The sequence below is a fragment of the Pempheris klunzingeri genome, chromosome 21 (genome assembly GCF_042242105.1).
Source record: "Pempheris klunzingeri isolate RE-2024b chromosome 21, fPemKlu1.hap1, whole genome shotgun sequence".
NCBI classification, from domain to species: domain Eukaryota; kingdom Metazoa; phylum Chordata; class Actinopteri; order Acropomatiformes; family Pempheridae; genus Pempheris; species Pempheris klunzingeri.
In genome coordinates, this window is record NC_092032.1 from 11,333,915 (window position 1) to 11,356,392 (window position 22,478).

At 41.6% G+C, this 22,478-nt stretch overlaps 1 protein-coding gene across 4 annotated transcripts in view; it reads left to right on the forward strand.

The window, feature by feature from the left end:
• The first annotated feature begins 244 nt into the window (after positions 1–244).
• Positions 245–22,478, forward strand: part of ncoa2 (nuclear receptor coactivator 2) — a 52,731-nt gene continuing 30,497 nt past the window's right edge. For 2 of the 4 annotated variants that reach the window (XM_070852896.1, XM_070852899.1), the window contains exons 1-2: positions 375–496; positions 13,854–13,939. The gene's annotated coding sequence lies outside the window, so the exon portion shown is untranslated. Of the gene's footprint in view, positions 281–374; positions 497–2,543; positions 2,629–13,853; positions 13,940–22,478 lie in introns of those variants that run through there. The other 2 variants (XM_070852898.1, XM_070852897.1) reach the window with 2 other exon arrangements.

The window sequence follows — 22,478 nt, forward strand, 5'->3', positions numbered from 1 at the left end:
TTACATGTGCATCCATACTGGTGAGTTTATTCCCTCTGCTGCACTGGAGCAACATCCGCACACTTTTTTTTTTGCTCTCACTGAGAAAATTAAGATGGGATGGGTCATAGTTTGCACACCTTTACCACAATATTTTAACAATGCTGACATTCGTGACAAGGCGGTGTTTTAAGTGACTGTCAGGTTAAATGTCGACGGATGGATGCGGCTCAATCAAACAGCACCAAGTACCTTGTCATCCCGGCATAAATCGCCGTAGTGTGGCTCACGGATCCCGGCGGTAAGTGAGTTGATACCGCCGGAGCCCCGTGATGTGGTTTGGTGTGGGGGAGGATAGCAGCTACCAGCCAGATAAACACTCAGCATTGGTTTGCACAGCAGGAGTAACATGGCGGCACAGTTAGCCAGCAGAAATGTTGTTTCACTACCGCGAAGGTCAGCGCTGCGTCTGATAAAGGGGATTTAACAGCGAGGACACGGACGAAAGTATTGAATCGTAAGTAGCCACGAGTGTTGGTGCTGCTTGCCGAGACGGGCCGAGGTGTTTTAGTTGTGAAATCCGTGATCCGACGCGAGGTCTTCAATCTCGGTTGTGTGTCTGTCTGGCACAGGCTGTCGCTTCGGCGTTAGCTTATTAGCAAGCGTTAGCTTCTCGGCTAAGCCCGCTGCCTGTGTCAATAGTGTTTTCTGCAGCAAACTCAATTAGACGGCTCGGGCAGGGGGCTCGCAGGCGAGTTGTTGCAGTTTGTCAGCGGGGTTTATTTGGAGGTGGCGTGGCCACGTACACGTTTGGTGGAAAGTAAAATGTTGCCCGCACAGTACTTTCATATGTCATTGTTTTTTGTGCTGAGTGAGCGGGTGACCGTGCACACAACACCGGACGAAGTTCGCCAGTACGGCAGGAGCGTAGTTAGCATGCTAGCTGTGTAGCTGCAGGCTAATCTGGCTGCTTTGAACGTCGTTGTCAGAATATCTGAGAGTCAGGACGGACCTCAGCACCATGTGTTTGAGCGGGCAGCTAACCCCGTTTGTTGTGGTGTTAGCCATGCCTCTTTACTACTCCCCACGCCAGGTAAGTTGACGAAATTTCTGCATTTGTTCAGGACGCAGAGACCAACCTCGTTTTTCTTCTGTGTGTGTGTTTTTTTTTTTTTTTTTTGCTGAACTAATGTTTCTCTTGTGTTTGGCTGGCGTTGTTAATGCATTGTCGAGCTAGTTAGCAGCCAAGCTATAATGGCAGCACTTAAACCAAAGGCTTCAAACATTAGAGGGGAAAAAATGTATTCAGAAAGTTGTCCATGGACTCAGCTACATGCCACCAACTCGGTGTTAGAGCAGAGAATGTGCACGGTGCCTGCGGTTTGTTGTGGCGTTGCTTTCCAGAAGCAAAAAAAAAATGCTTAAAATTATTAGACAGCAACAAATGGATTCACATAGGCTTCATTGAAAATATGCAAATAGAGGCGGGACTTTAAATTGCATATAGAAGATGCTCTTTAAACATGTGAGACACCCATGCAGTGTGGGGAGGGTGCTGCACAGGGGTTGTGTGTGTGTGTGTGTGTGTGTGTGTGTGTGTGTGTGTGTGTGTGTGTGTGTGTGTGTGTGTGTGTGTGTGTGTGTGTGTGTGTGTGTGTGTGTGTGTGTGTGTGTGTGTGTGTGTGTGTGTGTGTGTGTGTGTGTGTTGCGCTCCTTGTAAGTGCTCTCCTGCTTGACTGATTCAGGACTATACAGGCAGGCAGCTTGTGCCATTTCAATAACTGTCACCGCAGCTCTCAGTAACGCTGGAGGAACGCATCCCGTGGAACCAGTTGAGCAGTTTCTGTTGCATCACTCAGCCCACCTGATGGTGCACAGTTCTCCGTTCACATCACTGACAGGAGAAAGGAGATTTAACATGACACGCTGTCCAGCTGCGGTTTGGCTGCAACTTCAGGGCTTCTGTGAGGATGTGATGGATTTCAGTCAGATCTACGTCACCTACTGTGCTTAGTCATATGCAAAGTAAACTCTCACGATGTTTAAGTGGCACGTTGTTCATAGTTTTCATTAATGGCACATTAGAAAAAGGCTGAAGCGCATAATTTGATCAGTTTGAAGGCCTGTGTTGCATGCGTTTTAAAAAATATGCCTCCTGTCAGATTGAGCAGCATTTTATCTCCACGGCACAGTGCCTGAAGTTATTGACTTCTTTTTTTTTTTTTTTTTAGTTCGCAGTGAAACAAAACATGCAAGTACCTACAAGTATTTCTTTTTGTGGAGAGTGGCTGATCACGTCACTTGTCCTTGGAAGACGGGACAAATAAAGTAGATTTTCCAACTGGATGATTTTAAATGTGGGCGTGTGTTTGAGGAGAGCATGGAGCATGCATATAAAGCCTGTGACAGCCCCCTCCTACTTACACAAATGCAGCCCTGTACCGTTGGAAGCATGCATTCCTACAGTATTATTGCTATTGTGGTTTGTTCTGTTCAAAGGTTGAAGCATACTAGTTTGTGTTAATCGCATAACCGGGCTTTTGCCTTTACTCTCAAACGTTGGTGTCGTGTCATTTTGACTGGACTGTGCAGAAGAATGACTGTGCCGGGATGATGACAGTTCAGGAATTCATCCGAGCGTGTATGCAAGTATGTGGATGTTTATATAAGGATAACTGACTGGAGGTTTTCTCACACTGACTTGGCACAGCTTGTGTGGTGGGTGTTACCTCGCTGTAAACTACGACTATAGCAACAGGTGTGTGACAGAGTAATGCCCGGCCTGTCACATGATTTGGAAGGGACCTCTACATCTATGTCTCGCTGGCTGGTTTTCTTGTCAGTCTGCGCTCCACTCAGTAATTTCCTTCACACAAGCCCATCTTTCTATGTTGCCGCTGCTCGCCCCATGTTCAAAGTGAGGTCACAATTCCAGAAAGCACAGCGGTGGCTTACTTTCCGGTGCTCTTGGAGAGAAACCTGACTTTTGCCCTGTGATAGGTTGCTTTGTTGCATCACTTTTAGTGATACTGTAATCATTTGACCCTTGTTCTGTAGCATACACTGCCAGTTGCTGTCGGTCTAATTTGATAGTCCAGCAATGAGTGTTTTGTACTGCAGCTGCATGTTAAATAAAAACTAAAAATTTGTATTAATGCCAGAAATACGCTTTGTGATTTATGCAGGTGATTCATATGTGTGGCTATGTGGTAATCTTCTCAAATAAACACAGATTTTATTTTAGTTTTATTCATGTGAACCAGCATTTCTGTATTTTATTTCTTAGAAATTCATTTCAATATTTTTCTTATATTTTATAAAACTCGCCTCTTTAATCTGAGTGAAATTATTTGATCTGTCTATAAATCAAATTTATTTTGAATTAATTCCTTGTGTCAAATTTAACTCGAAGTGCCAAAATGTTGTGGTTGCGACCTCCAGTTTTCAATATTTCCTGTTTTCTTAGTCTTCTATGATAGTAAATTGAATTTCTTTGGGGTTTGGATTGTGAGTCGTCCAGAACAAGCAATTTGAATATATCAACGGATTCATTAGCAATGAAGGTAATCATGAGTTATAGCCCCAAACTCCTGCATGGCGCCTAAGAAATCTTAGGAACGCTGTTTAAATTATAACACGAGTCGCTTTTTAAACATTTCATATTTTGCTTGTTAACTACACTGCTCCTTGTTTCCACACACTTCTCTTTGCTAACAACATTAGGTTGACTCATTTCAACCAGGCTGGAAAATGACATCTCTGTCTCTGCCGCTTAGTGCGGCCAACTCCTGAACAACAGCATACCCCTCGGTCTCACACGGGCTCTTTAATGTGTACTCCTGGGCTCCTTTTTAAAAGCAGTGTCAAATGACAGCATTCAGTACTGAGAGGCTGGCAGGAATCTGGGCCTTCATATGTTGCAAAGCACTGCCCTTTCACAAATTTGCACATTTTACTCAAAGACCCAATGTCAGGAGAAACTACAAGGGTTGCTTTTTCTTTTTGGACAGACCAGTTTGACCAGATCAGTCAAGGAACACTGGAATTATCAGCATTTTCTCTTCTTTACATTTTAAAAAATGATTTAGACCACACTGGAATATAGACTTTGGCTGCGCAGTAAGACAGGTCAAACAAACACACAAGAAACCATGTGGTTTCCACTCAAGTTAAGATGTAACACATCGGACCGCATTGTGTTATCTGTCCATCACATGCTGTATAAGGGCCACAGTGTATTCTTGACATGATGCACCACTCCCCCTGGTATCCGTTTGCCTTGTCTCACTGGGCATCTCACCCTGCTGTCTCTACGTTTGTGTTGTCATGGAAACAGCAGTGTGACAGGTCCTGGGTGGGCGTGAGGGATGAGCTCTGGGGAAATGGCCAGGTTTTCACAGCGGAGGGAGAGAGGCAGGGGGAAACGGCAGCAGAGAGAGCAGAGATGGTTGATGGAAAGCTGAGAGGGCTTTGACATGGACAGTGAAGAGCAGGAGTATTTACTCCGTCTTTGCTTCAAGGCATGTTGTTATTGTGTTGTTCAGCTGACCTCAAATCAGCCATCCCATCTATCTGTGCTGAAAGTAGGTCCTGTCTTGTTAACAACAGCCTGTACATGATGTTTTTTGGTTTGACTGATTCTGCGATATCTAAGTACATTGTTTTGCTTCTTTAAAGGTTTGGTTGGGAAACAACAGCAGGGATTCCCAGGATACGCGTACAGTTGTTTTCTGATAATACTGAACCCAATAATTTAGCTCAACTTTGCTCTTGGATAACTTGCACGTTTAGTTTGTCTGCCCAGTGTTTGGCCATCAAGAGGTTCAATCTGTGCTGATAGACCATGGAAGAGTACACCTCTCAAATCTAACAATCAGGAGCATGTAAGCTCTCTATTGGCAAACAAATGCACTGTTGAAGTGTCCTTGACTTAGCTGTGATCATTTTGCAGGTGAGGTAAATCCCTGGGGCAGCCAGTTCGCGCTGGAATGGTACAGCTAGTTATTTTAGAGTTATTTGACTTTGTAATGTTTTTAAAACTGAGATTTGTAACATCACACAAGGGCTGAATGATTTAAGTGATTTTGATATGGGATCACGATGAAATGCATGCATAAAGATGATAAATATCTGACAATTTTTTCACTCGGGGTGGAGTAGATCTAACAGCCTGTTACACTGCAGAAACAACAGGTCAGTCTGCAGTTTTTTGGCTTGCACGTCAAAGTACATGCCTATTTCCTATTGCAGAAGCATTGTTTGCGCTACTGGCGAAGGAAGTGAATGTGAAAGTAGGCTTAGATGTCCTGTGGAAAAGAGGGAAAGCAATGAATGGAACCGAGGGGAACGACAGAAGCGGTGAACGTGAACGCACATCATCCCACAAAACAGGAAACACAACTAATTTGTTCCGTCACCTGAAAAGCTACGATACCAGCAACCACGTCAAGAGCATGAATAATAAGTTTTAAGTTTCAGTGTTTACGTTTAGGTGTTATCCAGTGTATTCGCTTATCACAAAATACCATGATTCATATCAATATTGATTTAGCCTTATTGCCTTGCCTTACTCTACACCATAGGCTACCTCATGCTCTACTCCCATTTAGGCTCCTCTGGGGTGAAAAGGATCTTTAGGCTGACAGGCAATGCAATGATTTCAACAGTCCACGCTGCTCCACTTATATAGGTCAGCTACTGCAAAGTGCATATTGATCTCCCAAGCTAAATGATATTGTGGTGTCTACTGCTCATTGCTAAGAAGGTGCCCTCAGCCAGTTTGGCTTGAACAGGGGAGCCAGCAGAGGTCACATGTCTATGTGACAATGCTTCTGCAGCTGTTTTCCTGTGTGCTTGTGTGGCTGGTATTGCTTAGCTGTACAATATAGTAGATTTAATAACTGCTGCTACTTTGAACATGCACTGCGAGTACCTCATTTTCATTTCTGAGGAACTGTGCTTCCTTTGCTCTTTCCAGTCATCTCTGATTTGATATCGGTAATAAAATGTCATTTAACAAGAACTTACTTAAACAGAGCTTATAAAGTTCTTTATGGAAAAGCATAAAAACACCCACCCACCTCAAAGAATGACAAAGCTTGATTATAAAACGTATAAGATTATTATTCTTTAAATTGATGCATGGCAGGATGGAGATGTAGATAAAGGTGAGGGAGTGTGCTTTGAAGTCTTAATTTGTGCGAGTGGGTGAATTGCCTTCTCCTCTGCCACACAGTGTTTGTGGCACCGGGTGCTAGCATGTGGTTGGCACCTTTCCCACTGCCCAGGGTGGAATCCTTGGCACAGAGGGAGGGAGAGAAAACTTGAGCAAGCTGCCTGCTGTAGTGGGGTGGGTGGTCCAAAAATATGCAGCGCGAATCGCTCCTGAAAAAAATTTAGCATACAGTCTTATTCTGGAATGGAGGTGGCCGCTCACCGCCAACGCAGGCTGGGCTAAGGTAGTATGGAATGACATGTGCAAAGCAGCAGCATTTCTCACTCGCTTGTCATAAAGCCAGAGGAATGTGGGGATTCAGTTTCAGGCTTTTCATTTCTGTACACATTGTGAGGGTCAAACTCTGACCAGCATGATCTCTCTCTCTCTGTCTCTCTCTCTCTGTGTCTCTCTCTCTCTGTCTCTCTCTCTGTCTCTCTCTCTCTCTCTTGCTCTCTTGCTGACTCAGCAGTGTTCCTTCAGTGACCTATAATATGGTTTTGCTTGCTTTATCTTTACCGTTTTCAGCAGGGTAGGGAATCTCCTTAGACGACCTGTGTGTTCCATCCATACTGTAGATTATTATGACTAAATTAAGCACGAACCCATCAGTTGAAGTACTTGTTTTCCTTTTTATTAATCGCTGAGAACATAAAATGTTGCTCAGGTTCATGAGCCTCATATCACGCCCCATTAACTCCCACAATGAACCATAAATGGTGAGTGAAACGACCAATATGAATAGGCGAACACGGTCTGCATGTGAATCAGGTCTTTAAGTTCACAGCAGTAACTAACAGGTATTTAAAAAAAAAACAACAACAACGTAGCAATAGTTTTGTCAATTAGTCATTAATTCCATATAATTTCTGAAGAGAGAAGGAAGTGATAAGAGGTTAACAGCAGATGGGTTATTGATTGGGGGTCATTGTTCTGGCATATCCGTGTAGAGCGGCAGTAGAAAACATCAAAAAGTTCTCAGCTATCAAACATAATATAGTTTTCCTTTTATAATTATTTTCCTTTATTGATGTGTAAGATAAAATTAGACTGTCAGCGCTCCAGATCTGTTTTAACAGAAGCCAGGTTTTATTTCTATAGATTATGTTTAAGACACTTACACCATGCAAACATGAAGGTTCAGTGTTTACTCTGTTTTCCAACGAAGCCCAGCTGAGAGAAATAAACTGCACCTGCTGTGTTGATTGTGATGAAGGAACATGCCAAATGGAAATGCAGCAGAATGGCTCTTTTAATGTGTTTTGAGATAATGGAGTCCTATAGCGTGGACATGACTAAAGAGACTACGTTCTAGTATGATTAATATGGTGTTGCAGTTTACTAAATTGGAACTGTGGAAAGTAATTAGATAAAATAAAGCAGCTGTTTTAATGTTGGGTAGAAGGGAAAGGGCATTTTTCCACATTCAACCTTATATAATGAACACACACTACATATGTTTCAGAAATTAAAATGCCCTGAGCACACTGTCCACCACGGCCACAAAGCTAAAAGGCCAGTTCTTTTGAATCAAATGGTAATTATGGTGACTATGTGAGTGAGCTTAAGGCCATTTTGTCTTTTTTATTTTTTTAGTATTATTCCCTTCATTTTAGTTTATTGTATTTATGCTACTAATGCTAACAAAACATTTATGATGTTTGTAATTCATATAAGCAAACACTGAAATTTTACATTATTTAATTCCAAACCCCAACAGAACAGCCAAATTACTTCTATTTGTTGCACATGGGGTCTGCAAGTCTGCACGTGTTTGTTTGGACGTTTAAGTGCTCCCATTCATACCTTTTACTCCAGAGATTTGTGGTTTTGGCACCTGAAGATGTGGGCCGTCAAAACAAAACCGCCTCCCATCTCATCTGGCAGTGCAGTTGCAAAACAAAGGCACTCATTGGAGAGGAGATTACACAGGTGGAGGCAGAGCCATGACGTTACACTGATGCTTTTCGCTACATAAGCTGACCAACACCACCTTCATTTAAAAACTCAGTGTAGGAGTGGCGTTGTTTGGTAGGAGATTCATGAATCAAGGTACCTCAGATGTCCCCATATAGGTCATCATCCCATGGCCATCATTAACTGAATATTTAGATGAGGTATCATCAGCATTAGGAAACGCTGAGTGGAACACTTTCCACCACATTTTAACCAACAGTGAACATGTTAATAGTAACATGTTGGGTTAAAAAAAAAAACTGCTTACGGTGTATATTTCTCCATGTACAGATGAGTCTATATATGTACAGTGTGTGGCAATGTTTAACATGACGGTTATTAGTAGTAGTACACAGTAGTGACCAACATGACCTCTTTTTTATCAAATACTAAACTGGAGATATCTTAACAGACTTACTGCAAACATGGGTGTTTCTATAATCAGTTCTTTCACTAAAAACCCAACATGAAAAAAAATAATCTTATCTCCTATTGGTGACTCTCTTAACTAAACAAAAGCTATTTAACCTCTATTAAATAGCCATAGTTGTAGGGTCTACCTGACCTGGCTGTCAGCAGTGTGTTTCAGCAGGGGACTGTGTAAATGGAGAGAATGACCAAGAGAGGGAGAGAGGACTGCTTCACTCTGCTCTTTGCTCTGTCTGGTCCAATTACATGTTCCACTGTCAGAGCAGCAGCGCTCTTAATCAGGTAATGCTGGGGTTTAAAGTCATCCCCCTAAATGTGCGCCACAGATTATTACCCTGCTCACACATTGGCTCAGTGGACCAGGCAAACACTATGAAGCTCTTTCTCCGCCCTATCTGCTCACCTCTACCTAAGCGGAACTGCTTTCCTTTAGTTGTTTTTTGCAGATTCGTCCGGCACTGTATGCGCATTTGCTGTGAGTCTGAGCATTGGCCTGTCACATTGTCTCAGTCTTTGGCTGATAAAGTGACATAGTTGTGTCAGCTGATCTCCTCTTCCCCTCCCCTCCATGCTAACATGGCACCTCCTTATCCTGAGTCTGCTCCCACTGTACAGCCTCAGGCCTCCACAGGAACTAATTCCTTACAAACTGTGACAGGCAATAAAAGATGGTGGACACACACACATACACACGCACAATAGATATGCAGTTAACATGCAGAGCAGTCACAAGATGAGCTCCAAATCATCTTCCAAGCATGATGCAGTCAGCTGTGCACACAAATTGTTCTTCCTACACACACCCTAACTCTGCATTTCCATGGTTGTTTCAGCTACACACATTTGCTTTCTCTTGTCATCATGACTCACACTTTACAACACGTCTTATCAGTCTCATTATGCTACTTACACATTTGTGTTTACAGTCCCTGAGGTCACAGCTGAAGGAGCTGGCTGTTGCTATTTGAGCAACAGATGTAAGAGCACCTGGCACAGGGTTGCATCTGCATCAGAGCAGCCCATTGAAATCTGCTGGCATGGCGCCAAAGTGTAATAGATAAGTGGTTTGTTTGAGGATCTCTGTATATGCCCATATCACCAAGACTCCAGGATTTTCAGTCAAAATAGTATAAATCTTTAACAGCATACCTTTCCATGCCCCTCTTTATGGTAATGATGAAAGAAGACACTCAAATTGACATTTTCTTTGGGTTTTTTTGTTAATTGATGTGTTGGAATCATGCTTGACTCAAACTGTTTTACTGTAGTACACTTGTTGCTCACTCTAAAAACAGTATCAACTCCAGTTTTTTTGTTAATTGACTTCAGCAGTTAAAGTTGGTTAATTTTTGTATTACTCAAAATGGGATGAAACCTTTTTGGCATTGTACACTATTTGGTTTACACATGGAAATCACCTCACATAAGGCTATACTCATTTTTGAATAATCTAGCATTTTCCGATGAAAATGATCAACCTATGAGTTTTGAAAATTGTAAGAGTGTTTTTGTGAAATCTTTGACAAACCAACTATTCTATATCTATCAAGGTTTTCCTGACTATCGGAGCCTTTTTTTTTCCAGCTGTGTTGGGCTTCACAACTGTACAGTTACACATCTCCTGAGAGAAATCCAGTACAACCACATTCCTGTAATGTTTGCTATTGGCCATCTCTACTTACATAATGGGTATCAAGTGCTTTGCTCCAGGGTATCCTAACATACAACCGAGGCAGTAAAGTTTTAGTTTTAGTTCCATGGCTGGTCCATGGGTTTAAACTTGCTGCTGTGGGCTTAACCTTTAAGCTGTCACAAGCCTCTTTTGTGGTGAAAATGAATACTTTTGTCACTCTGCGACTTATCTATAAGATTCAGTCTTTGTTTGGCTGAGTAATCTGATTGTGTGGTTTACCACACCTCAAAGTTACCACCCCCAGATGACCCAAAATCAATTGATTATTGGTTAGAAAGAGGATCTTGACCAAACATTGGTGCGACTTGAGTGAAAAGGGCAGGTGTTTTCATTAGGATAGACATCAGCCTTGATTCTTATTGAATTGAAAGCCATTAGTGGGCCATTCAAAAGGCACACAGTAGGGGCTCCATTGGTGTTTAGCCCTTGTGTGACCCTTCCATCGTGGTCAATTTCTAGCACATGAACTATCTACCCTTTTGTCCTATCTGAACCTGATTAGCCGGCTCATTAGCATTGTTAGCCCAGCAATGCTTTAAAGCCGTTCGCTTTAAAGGAGCCAATTGCCAACTCTGGGAGAAAACTACATTACAACTACTCCCAAGGCTCTGGCTACTTTTCAGCTCACCTCCCATGATCAGTCTGCTTCTGTCAAAAGAAATGCCAGTTGTCTTGACGAGAGTGTACCACATTCAAAGCTGTATGACTTTGGAGGTGAAATCTGTTGTAGCCATTCAGTCACTCAGTGTATGCTGTTTCTGTTCAGGTTCAATACGCTTACTTTGTTTCACTTTCAGTCAATTGAGATCATTTTGTTTTGTCACAAATATTAAGCATAATGTGAGGTTTTGCTCTGAGCAGTGAAACTGTCCATAACCAGTTGAGGTTTAATTGGCTGCAGTCTGTTTAAGTGGAGTTTGAACTTCTAACCTGATGACCTTTGACCTTCCTCTTTAAATACCAACAGATGGTTGGACTGTGAGTGCATTGGTCAAATGAGATACTCCCATGATCCTGTGTCAGCTTTTAGTGATTGAGCTTTACCATTTTGGTGTATGCTGTTTTCTCTGGCTTCATCTATCTTTGTGACTTCTCATATTTGTATTGACTTTTTCTTATTTTGAAACAGACTTTCTCATTAACTCACAAGTAGCTTTATTGATTGTGTCATGCCAGTATTCAGGCTAACATGAAACTCAATGTTGCTGCTTAAGCGGTGTGGTAGTCTTGGCAGGGCTATGTGTTTTTATTTAGGTTACACCATGTGTCATTCAACGCTTCTGTGCCAAGTCAAATAGACCTTCAAGGACAGAAAGCTCAAGTCGAAATAAGTTTGTCCTTTTCCTGAGGAGGTCTTGTGCTTCCAGTGTGCCCAGATGATTTGCACACTTCCATTCAAACATATGTGCGTGCATACTTCTGGTGTTATTCGCCACCAGTCTCGAATCACACCACTAATGTCACTAGCAGGTCCCCACACCTAATCTCACAGGAAGCATTGACATGGCTCAGCTTGGCTAATATGTGAGAGATGCTTTGGTGCAGTCTTAGACAGAGAATATTGTCCATACTTTACATTGTGGGCATTTAAACTCAAATTTGAAGCATGGCACAGGCTACCACACCAGTGTCCTGGAAGGCAGCAGTCAGATAAAGTGATGGATGTACAGATGCTTCAGCTGATTGATTTTCTGAGAGGAAATCACTGTTAGTAAGTGGTTCTCCTAAAAGCAGCTGACTTAAATTTATCAATTAAGAAAAGACTCGACCCATCTCATTGTAAAAATCCACACTTTTTTTTTTTTTTTTTTAATCTGGTTTGGGATTTTAAAAATGAATACTGTTAAACTAGTCAATAGTGTTTTCACACTATGCCGTATTCTGTCACTCAGTCCACAGATCAAGGGCCGGACTGAGACTGAGCATGTGACAGCATTAAAGCTCAGAGGAAATTCCTCCAGAGGATGAGAACTAAGAGCCATGCAGGAAAGGCAAAGGAAAAGAGGAAGGTGGAGCCGAGGATTATGGAGCTATTAAATTTCATTGAAAAGATAAGATTAATATTCTAGACCAATCAGTTAATCAGCTACTTTATACTTATACTTGATATTTAGTCTTATACAGGTGCAAATTTATTTATTTTTTTTTATTTCCCCAAGATATCATTTGTCCATTTGGTCACCTTCCTTGGCTCGTCACAGATTTCAGCTGTTTGAGTGTGCAGCGTGCAGTTCAGAGTACTAAATATCACCTTTCCGCATGGCTTCTAGGTATGGACTTGTGCACGGTTCAAAAGGGGAATCGGTTTACTCTCCAGTTATGTCAGCACATGACATCACGTGAGTGCATTCCTCAGCCGGCTCCCTTGGCAGGTACTTGGGAGAAATCACCCAGGCCAAGAGGGACTGGCTGGCTCTCGCTCCATCGGGCTACATGTAGCGCAGGCCGATCTCTTCCACAGAAACCTGTCAGTGGGAGATGTTTTTCAGCATAGTCAAATAGCCTGGCAGAGTCCTCTTCTGAGTTACCAGTTGTATTTTCTAATTATCCAAATGGGAATATGATTTAAAATTGAAACTTTTCTCCTGTCTAATTAATTGTGTGCCGTGATTAAAAAGGCACACTGTGTTCCACGATCTAATAGGCTTTGAGGTCCCAGAGGAGGTGAAAAGACCCTGAGGACACTTAACTTGCAGCTCCATGCTAACTTAATGCAAACAGTTAGCACTAGATACGATGACTTCTTGTGAGTTTGAAGCACATTAACAGTTAACTGAATGGCTGTGGTAAAGTCTCTAGCTAAGAGGTGGGGAGGGTGTCTGACATTTTGGTACATGTTTTTGAGCTTTGCATTCTGTTGACTGATTACACTCAAACTCCTATAAGAGTCTTATAATAGAAATGTACAGCGTTTTGTGTTGAAATGCCTGTTTTCTCTAATTAAACTGTATTGAAACTCAAGGGTCAGTAAACATTACTCAGAGGGACTTGCAGTACGATTTGTAATATGCATGCTGTAGAATAGCATTACTTGGCTTTTACCATTTTTCTATGTAGATCTTGCACACTCACTGTATGAGCTGACAGTAGTTTTGCGTTGAGTACAGGTTAATGGTAAAAGAAGGGCAGCATAATGTGAAATCTTTTTTGCCCAATCAGGAAACTTGAGCACACCTAAACAACCTTGTAAGAGGATCCCTCTGTCAGGGTTTTTTCTTGTTTTTTCCAATGAGATTTTCATGGTAACTGAACAGAATTTGAGTTGTGGGCAAAACGAGAAATTTGAAAATGTGATTTTGGACCTCAAGAAATTATAATGTGCATTTTCCCCTATTTTTTTGACATTTTATACACCAAATGATTAATCAAGAAAATAATCAGTGGATTGATCGATAATGAAAATAATTCTTTGCAGCCCTAAGTATATTAATACATCTTCACTTGTCATCACCTAACTATTGTAGTAAAAAAATGGCACAGTACATTGCAGCTGCAATCTTAAAAGCATTCCCTTACTTTACATCAGTAATGCCTATTCACACTCTATACTGTACATTCCAATTATGCTGTTATTTCTTTCAGCAGGGAGAAGTGGACGATGCTTAAAGGTTTCCTAGCGTTACCGTCTTGCAGCAATGGCCTGAGGGACTCTCTGGACTGAAACCAAGGTGAGAGTCATAACCACTGCCAACTCTCCTTTTACACAACTCTACTGTGCAATGTGGCAGATACACACTTAAGACTGAACACAAAATGACCATCTGTACAGATGATGCAAAAGTGTAAACACTTACATTTTTTTTTTAAATGATAATCCTTGCCCTGATATGTCCCCATGAAAACAATCCCACATGCCCCCCCCCCGCTGCATCGGTTTTTAATAAGCCTCAAAAAGAAGCTCAAGATGTATTTGTTCAGACTTAGATATTCATGGTGTTTTCTGTATGTTAGATATATATATATGTGTATATATAGTTAGTATGTCTTTATTTTCTTTGTCAAGTACTTTTTGACGTCTCTTATCATGGAGGGTGCTATATTATTAAACCTACTTATTCATTTACTTATATTTGCTTGTGTTTCCATCCATGACCAGTACTCCCTTTAGATGCTTTGAAGGCTGTTTCTTAGCTGATTTCTCTTGTTATAAGGGAAGAGCATTGATGGTGGCTTTGATATGAAAACCTCCAAGCATTTTCCTACTACCATCTGATGAGCCACATAGTCAGAACGTTGTTTGCAGGTCAGAGTTCAGTTTCGAAAAGGTTTTTTTTGGTTGACGGTCTCCTTGACTTGTACAGATATTGAGATGGAAGTCTGCTGAATTCTCTCCCCGATTTCCACACACTGCGCCTGGCATTGTCCAGATCCAGCAGTTTTGTGAAAGTGAGGGCTGCAGCAAGTAGTCCTGTTGGTCTGCAGTGTACATCCATTTTGTTTTGGGGGAAAAAAGCTTCACTCTTGCGCGGTTCTGTTACTATACAGGTTACAGTTCAGATGACGTTGGCTAGAACGTGTCTTTTAGGATTACTGTATTGCCAGCAGTTCTTACAACACCTCAAAATAATAGTTTGCAGTAGCCCACATGAGTTTGCTTGCATTGAGTTCAAATGGGCTTTGTTTTTACTAATGTACTAAACCTTTGTTTTACAGTGTCACATTACTTGCAAATTTTTTTGTGGTGTAAGTGCAAAATACCTTTTTCTCTTACCTTCAGTATGAGTCATCTAATGTAAAGTGTGTGTTCAGAGTCTCAATCTAATATTTATATTTTCCTCTGTAATATAGCTGACACAGTGCGTACATAGCTTAAAGTTGACCCGCAGTAAAAATGTTGAAGCTAATTCAATTTCCTGCAGTGTTTTATATAATATCTCTTAAGAGTTGACTGTCATGAACAAAGTACAGACATTTAAATGTGTTCTTATGTCAATAGCAACACTTTTGAGGCATAATACACCCTAAAAATATAATTTATTTGCTTAAAGTAGATATGTGTGCTGGCATGTTTCATTGAAATTGCTTGCTGGTTGTTTTGTGCTGCTCCACAGTTCACTTGCTCACATACAGTTCATGTGAGTTAGGAGGAGATTACAATAAACAAAGGATCACAGATGGATATATGGCAATACTGGTCAGTATTGATCGATTAAAAATACGTCGATTGATGCTTATGCAGATCATACTTAGAGATCCACTCAGAGTGTCCCTTTGTTTCACCTAACAATAATCTGATTTCCACAGTGACATCTGAACCTCCCCTCAGGCAGTGCTCTCAGCCACAGATGAATTGTTGACTACATTGTTGTGGAGGGATGCTTATTTATACCAGTTAATCAATTTTGCCGTCTCTTGACTCTTTGTCTCTCTTCCTCCTCATGATCTGAGCTCTCTGCTCCTCAGCGTAGCTCACTGTGCTTATTATACAGAAAGCCCTCCCCTTCCCATCCTGCGACATCCTGAAGTGACTGCCAGTGTTAAAGATTCATGAGCATGATCAGCTTTCAGTAAATGGGGGTCCTGGCTCTTGGTTGCACTCCGGCACTTTATAGCCATTACCTTGCAGTGATTCTAGAGCGGACATGCTCTTGAGTGGGACTGGGTAGCAGGCAAGGTGCATACCACTCAGTCTGCTACATCAACAAGGGTCTGTTTGTGTGTTTTTTGTCAGATTTACTGGACACATGTCATTTGAAAATGGAGGTTTGCTTTGTGCACTGAGTAACCATCTAACAGGGGGCTTTGAATGCCACTTAGCTGTCTTAAAACTGGAGAGCGTACACAAATAAGCAGGCCAGAGAGAGCGAGTGTGAGGAGTGAGTTAACATACGCACTTATATAATGTAATTCTGTGCTTTAGCAGTGACGTATATGGAAACAGTTTCTGAACAGGGACAAACAGGATCTACTGAACCCAACATCATACACTTGGCGAAAAAGGCCCATGACCTATTTTTGTTCCCTTTGTTTCCCCATCTTCCTCTACTCTGTCTACAGTCTGATCTCTCATTTTCTCCCTAGCTATCTCCGTCACTGATCGGATTCCTCAATATGTCCAGAGTGACATTCCCATCACTCAAATCTCGTTAAATTCAAGATTCAAGGTTTCAAATTCACATTGCTCTTAATCGCTTTCAATCCATCATCACACTCCTCCCTTCATCTCCCTATGCCTCTCCCTTGACCCAAACCTAATATCAGAACATCTGTTTCAAGGTAACAGCAGCTGTCAGCAAGGCCAGAGTTCACTGCAGCCCCCCACCCAAGTTGCGTTCGGTTGAAACTGATATTGTTTTTAGATACATGTTTGCATTTAATACCATCTGACATGGTTCCAGCATGTTTCTGTGTGTTTTGGCTCTCTGAGCACTTCTTCTCACCCTTGCAAATATTGAGATGTAAAATGAGACGACATGAGTCCTCTGGGCCCCTCCCCTGTCATGATTTCCTCCTCAGTTTGGGGGAAATAAATGGCCCATGTTGCAGCCCTCCAGAAGCAGTCTTTATTGGCGTGCTCTTGTTCTCCAGTTCCCTCTTGGGGCCTGTTGTACCAAGAAGCCATGTGAGGACAGATTACACACCAGCAAGACATTGTTCAGTGCCCCACAGTGGTTTTTTACTTTCTGGAAGGGCCCTCATTATTATAGTGCAGGAGACTTCAACCATTTCCCCAATAGCTTTTGATGCAGTTTAATGCACAGTCATGCTCAGCACTCTCTGCGCTCCAGAAGCACTGGGTGTGTCTTTATAATCAAAGCCCTGCTAACCCACATGATTACAGGAATGGCACACTGGCACATGCCCTCTCCCATTGGCAATCAGACTCTGATCCCCCCCTCCCTCTCTGCTGCATCCGTTTTTTCCCTCCATTATACTACGACTGGAATGGGTGATTCAGTGTTTTTGAAGGCCCCCCCTCTGGTGTTGTGCATGCAGCCCGGCTCTCTTTGTATGGTTATGGCAGCTGAAGTTCATTAAAGAGAAACTGTCTAGTAATAGTGGTTGAATGTGGTAGTTAGAAGGCTGTGTCACATCTGTACACCTTTTTGTTTTGTTGTTTGAGAAACACATGACAAAGTTACACAGATGCATCTAATGTGGACATTTGCCTGGTCAAGGGTTGCTGAATTAATGGTTTTGTTACACACTCAAGGGTTACTTTATTTTTTACAGGTACACCTGTAAAATCAGATGTAATCCAGTACAAATCGGATAATAATGGTCTGTTTTAATTATTATTGAGGTTGCACTGGTGATGAACTGGACTGTATTCATATTCAGAGGTGTTTCAAATGTTTTGCTAGTCGCATTTACCTTTCAATATAATGCAGTCCAGTACAACACCATCTCTAACTATGATCTCAATAATAAACATAGTCCTGTATTGGTAGTCTCCTGAAAAGTTTTATCTAAAGCTGGGCATTTTAAGCTTCATAAAGGTAGAATGTGAGGCAGTTGTACTGGACTGTACTGCAAAATAAGCGGTCAGGGAGTCTGCATCACAATATGGAAAATGAAAGCAAAAGCATCCATATTCATATTTGTAAAACAAAAACTTTAATGACTGTTTGTTTTTCTATAAACTGAACTGAAATCCTCAAGTTGGACCACAGATTTTATGATCATATGAATGAGCTAAAAGTCAATGAAAGATATAGCTGAATTACTGATGATCACACATAAGAAAGCCTCACCACTTTACCTTGTGGGTAATTATTAGCTAGGAAGTATTGCTTTTCAGTACCTGGTGCTTATTTAAAAAATTATTGGCTAATTTGTTAACACATGTGATTATACATTTTGTTTTAGTCTGTCACACCCTCTGTTTCCCTTTACCATTAAAATTCTGAATAGATGTCCATTTTCCCATCTCTATTACACCAAACAGGAGGTGACATTGCAGCGATGCAGCTCCACATTTGCAGACCAAAACAGACCATGGAGTCTTACCATGGTGGACGTATGAAATTCTGAAATTTGGACAATAGCAGCATACTGCCATCCTGACTGGTTTTGAGTCTCCCTATGGCCAAACGCACCATGTCGCCATGTCGTCTGGCATCATTGTTTATTCAAGCTCAACAGTTGGAAAGTAAAATTGCCTGGCAATGTGCGTCCTTTGATTAAACATTTTTCATATGAAGTCATGTGGACAGCCTAACAAGCCTCACAGGTGTAGTTAGAGGTTTAATTTGTTGTGCTTTGGTGGCGTTTATTGTGGTCTGATACAGCATGTCATGCACAGGTTGTACCAGCTGAGTTTGACAGGAGGAAACGTCGCTTCCAGCTCTCCAGGCAGCAGCAGCCGCCCCGTGTTGTCTCTGCATTCCTCCCCAGCCAGACTGGTTGGCTCCAGCTCAGTCCTGGAGAGTCTACACTTGTGACACCTAAGACATAAGCAATGACACACACCTATGATCACCTCCCTCAAGTGCACCTAGCGCTTTCAAAGTCAATTGATTTTTCAAACTTTAACTTGTGTCCTTACCCATTACATGTGTTCTTTTTCTTTTTGTTTGCTCAAGTAAGCTGTTAGTTGTTATATACAGTTAAAAGTATATTATTTCATATTTCATGTAAGTTTTGGCATATATATAACTAATCTGTGGCGCGTCGGTCTAATAAACAAGTTCAGATATTGGAAAATCATCAATGTTGTGTTGCTGAGGCAGTGCTGTGGTTGTTTATAGTGGTTTAATAACCTAACCCCTCATTTAGCCGTGTGAGTCAGTCACGCAGATGGGCCACGATGAAGATGAAAACCTGTAATGAAGTGAGAAACATTGAGCTCATGCTGGCAGGCCTGACCTGTCGGCACACAAATATACAATTATGTTTGCTGTCTCAGAAGTGTGTGTTTGTAAGAGAGACGTGAAGAGGGGAGTCTGAGTAGAGGTGTTTACTACACTTATGTAAGAGGAAACCTAAGCTCATCACAACTTCAAAGTAGCAAAACAACTACATGAAAGGCTATCTGCTCCAATAAACCTCATGACCCCCTAGCATCATTTCCAGTCAGATCTTAAGTTTGTACTTTCCCAGTCATCGTGAGCTTGCCGGTGCTTTGCCACCAATAGCAAGCAGTTGTCAGACAAACCGTAGATGACAGTTCATACTTAAAGTGTAAAATGTATCTCCCTTTTTAACAAATGGCATGCAGCTTTCTTCTTGACGGGATGACCTGGCTCGTGTTTGTCAGGAGTTGGGTATTGCCTGTTTTTATGCTATTATATTCACAAAAAAACGTAGATCTGAGAATATCTGCGTTTTCAAGGTGGACATTTAGTCTAAATAAAAGCAGGTGCCACTTTTTCTTCTAACCCTTTCTTACTCGGCCGATTGCCTTCATTCATCTTGCATGTGTGAAACTTGACAATGTCAGTCTAGCCCTACAATGATTTCACATTGTCAATGCTTTACTGTAATTGATGAGCCATGTGCCTCAATTTGAAATACTAATGAACCAAATGAGCTGACAGCTCACTGAAGTGCACATTTGGTAGATGGCGTTCTAAATATCAGTCCTATACACAATGAGGTTACTTACCCCACGTTGATCTGAGTCAATATCGGCACACATGTACCAATGGATAGCAGTCTCTTATGCATGCATATATCTGTGCTTAACAGTTATGTTTACACAACCTTTAACATGGCCTGGAGGTGATTTCATTGTCTGCATGCCAGCTAAAGTTAGTGCTAGCTCAGTCTTGAATTGATGTAACAATAAAATTCATCTAAATGTTTTTCATTCAGTTAGAATGTTTTTTCCCCTTAACACTCCCTCCTTTTGTTACTGTGCAGTGTGATGTGACTTGATCAAACCTTTTTGAGCCACGGTTTAATAATCCGAAATATTGAAAATCCATTGAGAATCTCCCTGCTTGTTTGAAAAGAAGTGACTAAGAAATACATTTTAAGTTGTGTTAAAGAGCTGTTGTGTACACAGCCATGAACTCATGATTGAGCAGTGTTATCCTGCTGTCTTCAAACCCTCTTGGTCGTGTCACCCAAGACCTTGTGTCGCTCTTATTTCCTTTTAAATTACATGGTATAACAAAGTGAAATTGGTTGGTTTTATTTGTTTAGTCGTTAAGTGACAGATGTGAGTGAATCATTTATATGCATGTGTCATACTGAAGGTAGATTGGAAGGCATTGTCACGACCAAAGCTCAAAGCTGTACCTGTATTCAGAAGCATAAATGTGATTGTTTGTCATCATCGCCAGCTCCATTATCATGCTGAACGTCACTGCCTTGACGTCTCTGTGTGACATACACCTGCGTAGTATAATGTCCTGCATTTTATTTTATTTTTTTTGTCTTTTTCAGCGCAAAATGTTTGTGTTTGACAACCACCTTCTTTGTCCCATCAGGTCTCATTTTATAGTACACATTCCTCTACATTGTTAGATTTGATAGGAACAAAAAAGATGTAAGGCAAATTTTTTAGAGGAAAATGAGAAAAATTAATGTGTTGTGTATAACATGGTGTCGGCAGAGATGAGTTTATGTCCTGAACACACAAACATTGAAGAAACATGATACTATTCACTAACTGTGGCCTGCAAGAGCATCTGCAAGAAAGAGGAACTCTCCCCTAGTGGCCAACATTGATAATTAACTCAGTGACACAGCTCTGTACAGTAAGTGCTAACAGCAGTGCTCAGCTGGTTATAGCTGCCCAGAGATCCGGGGCATTCTCTAGGATTAGACATCCCTTGCTAGTCTGCCCATGTGAAGATCGGACCCCCCAGCAACAAAAACGGCCTGGCAGCCTGCTGGCCGGGCTGTCTGGCTGTCTGTGTTGGTGTCATTGAGACGTGCCTGGTACTTCCAGTCCCTCTTATTTGTCTCAACGTACACTGACCCATCATTACTGCCATGTCAAGGAGAGGAAAGCAACCAATCATATCCGGCCCGGCGGGACACGCACAACCAATCAGCTCTAGAATCCCCATGGTAACTTGTGCTGGAAAGCCCAAGCACAACCAATAGGAATGGAGAGTGCCACTTAGCTATGAGAGTTTAATGGCCTGTTTCTGTTGTCATTAATAAAAGCGCATAACCTCTGCTATAGTGGCTGTTATAATTTCAGTGGACAGCACAGTGCCACAGCATAAAGACACCCTAATGGCAAGCAAAAGAGCATAATGCAAGGACATTCAGAGTGACACTGGTGTTCATTACCTGTCCATACAATCTACAGGCCAATAGTACCCAAGTCACTTGTCAACAGAACGGTAGAAATGGGTTTTATCCTTCAGAGTCTCCTCTGCCTCTCTGGCCAATCACCACTACTTTGACTTTATCCATTTGAGCACAGACCCTACCATTAGCTTAAAGTAGGTCACTTCAGGCCAGGAGGGAGCCAGACTCAAGTTTGCATGGTCACTAGCTCCCTTTTTAGTTTAGCCTCCTTCAGCTAAGCTATGCTATTCCGCTCTGCTCTACATTGTGCTGTGCTGTACTCTAATATGCCTTATGTAATGGCTGAGCAGTGAGCGGTGTGTGTCACAGCCGTTTCCATGGTTAGAGTGGCTGAGAGTGTATCACAACACAGCATGTCCCAACCTTGTGCACTGTGCTGAGGAAAAACCTTCTTTTTTTTGTCAGTCTTTCTCTTCTCCTCCATCCTCAACCCTCTTAAAGCAAAGAGCGGCAGGTCGCCCATCTTTCATGAACAAAGAAGAAATTATTTTCATGCATATATTTTTAAATATGCCATTTGCTTGGGAAGACGACAAGTGCTCACAACCCCTATGCTGCAGATTATATCTTATATCGAAATCCAAGTCCATTAGCCACCATCGAATTTTGGTGCAGATGATGGTGGTAATTAATAAGACATTACTCTGATCAATAATTGATTGTCTTTCATTTAGTGGCATGAAGTTTAGTTTGTGCTGACTCGCAGGGTTAGAGGAGGAACAGAAAAAAATGTGTTGGTATGGATGCAAACTGTCTCTGAAGTTGTTGATTTAGGTTAAGGACACAACATAAATTCACAACATAACCTAATGGCATTTAATCTTAAATGGCGGAGAAACCCAAGATAGCAGTGTGTGGGGTGTTACTAACAGAAACAGCCCTCAGCCAGCTTGTCACTTTGGATAGTGCAAAACGGTCACAACATGAATTCTTACTTACTAAGATCTTATGCTCTGTGGCTTGATCTTAAAAAGAGCAGACAAGATATTATTTTTG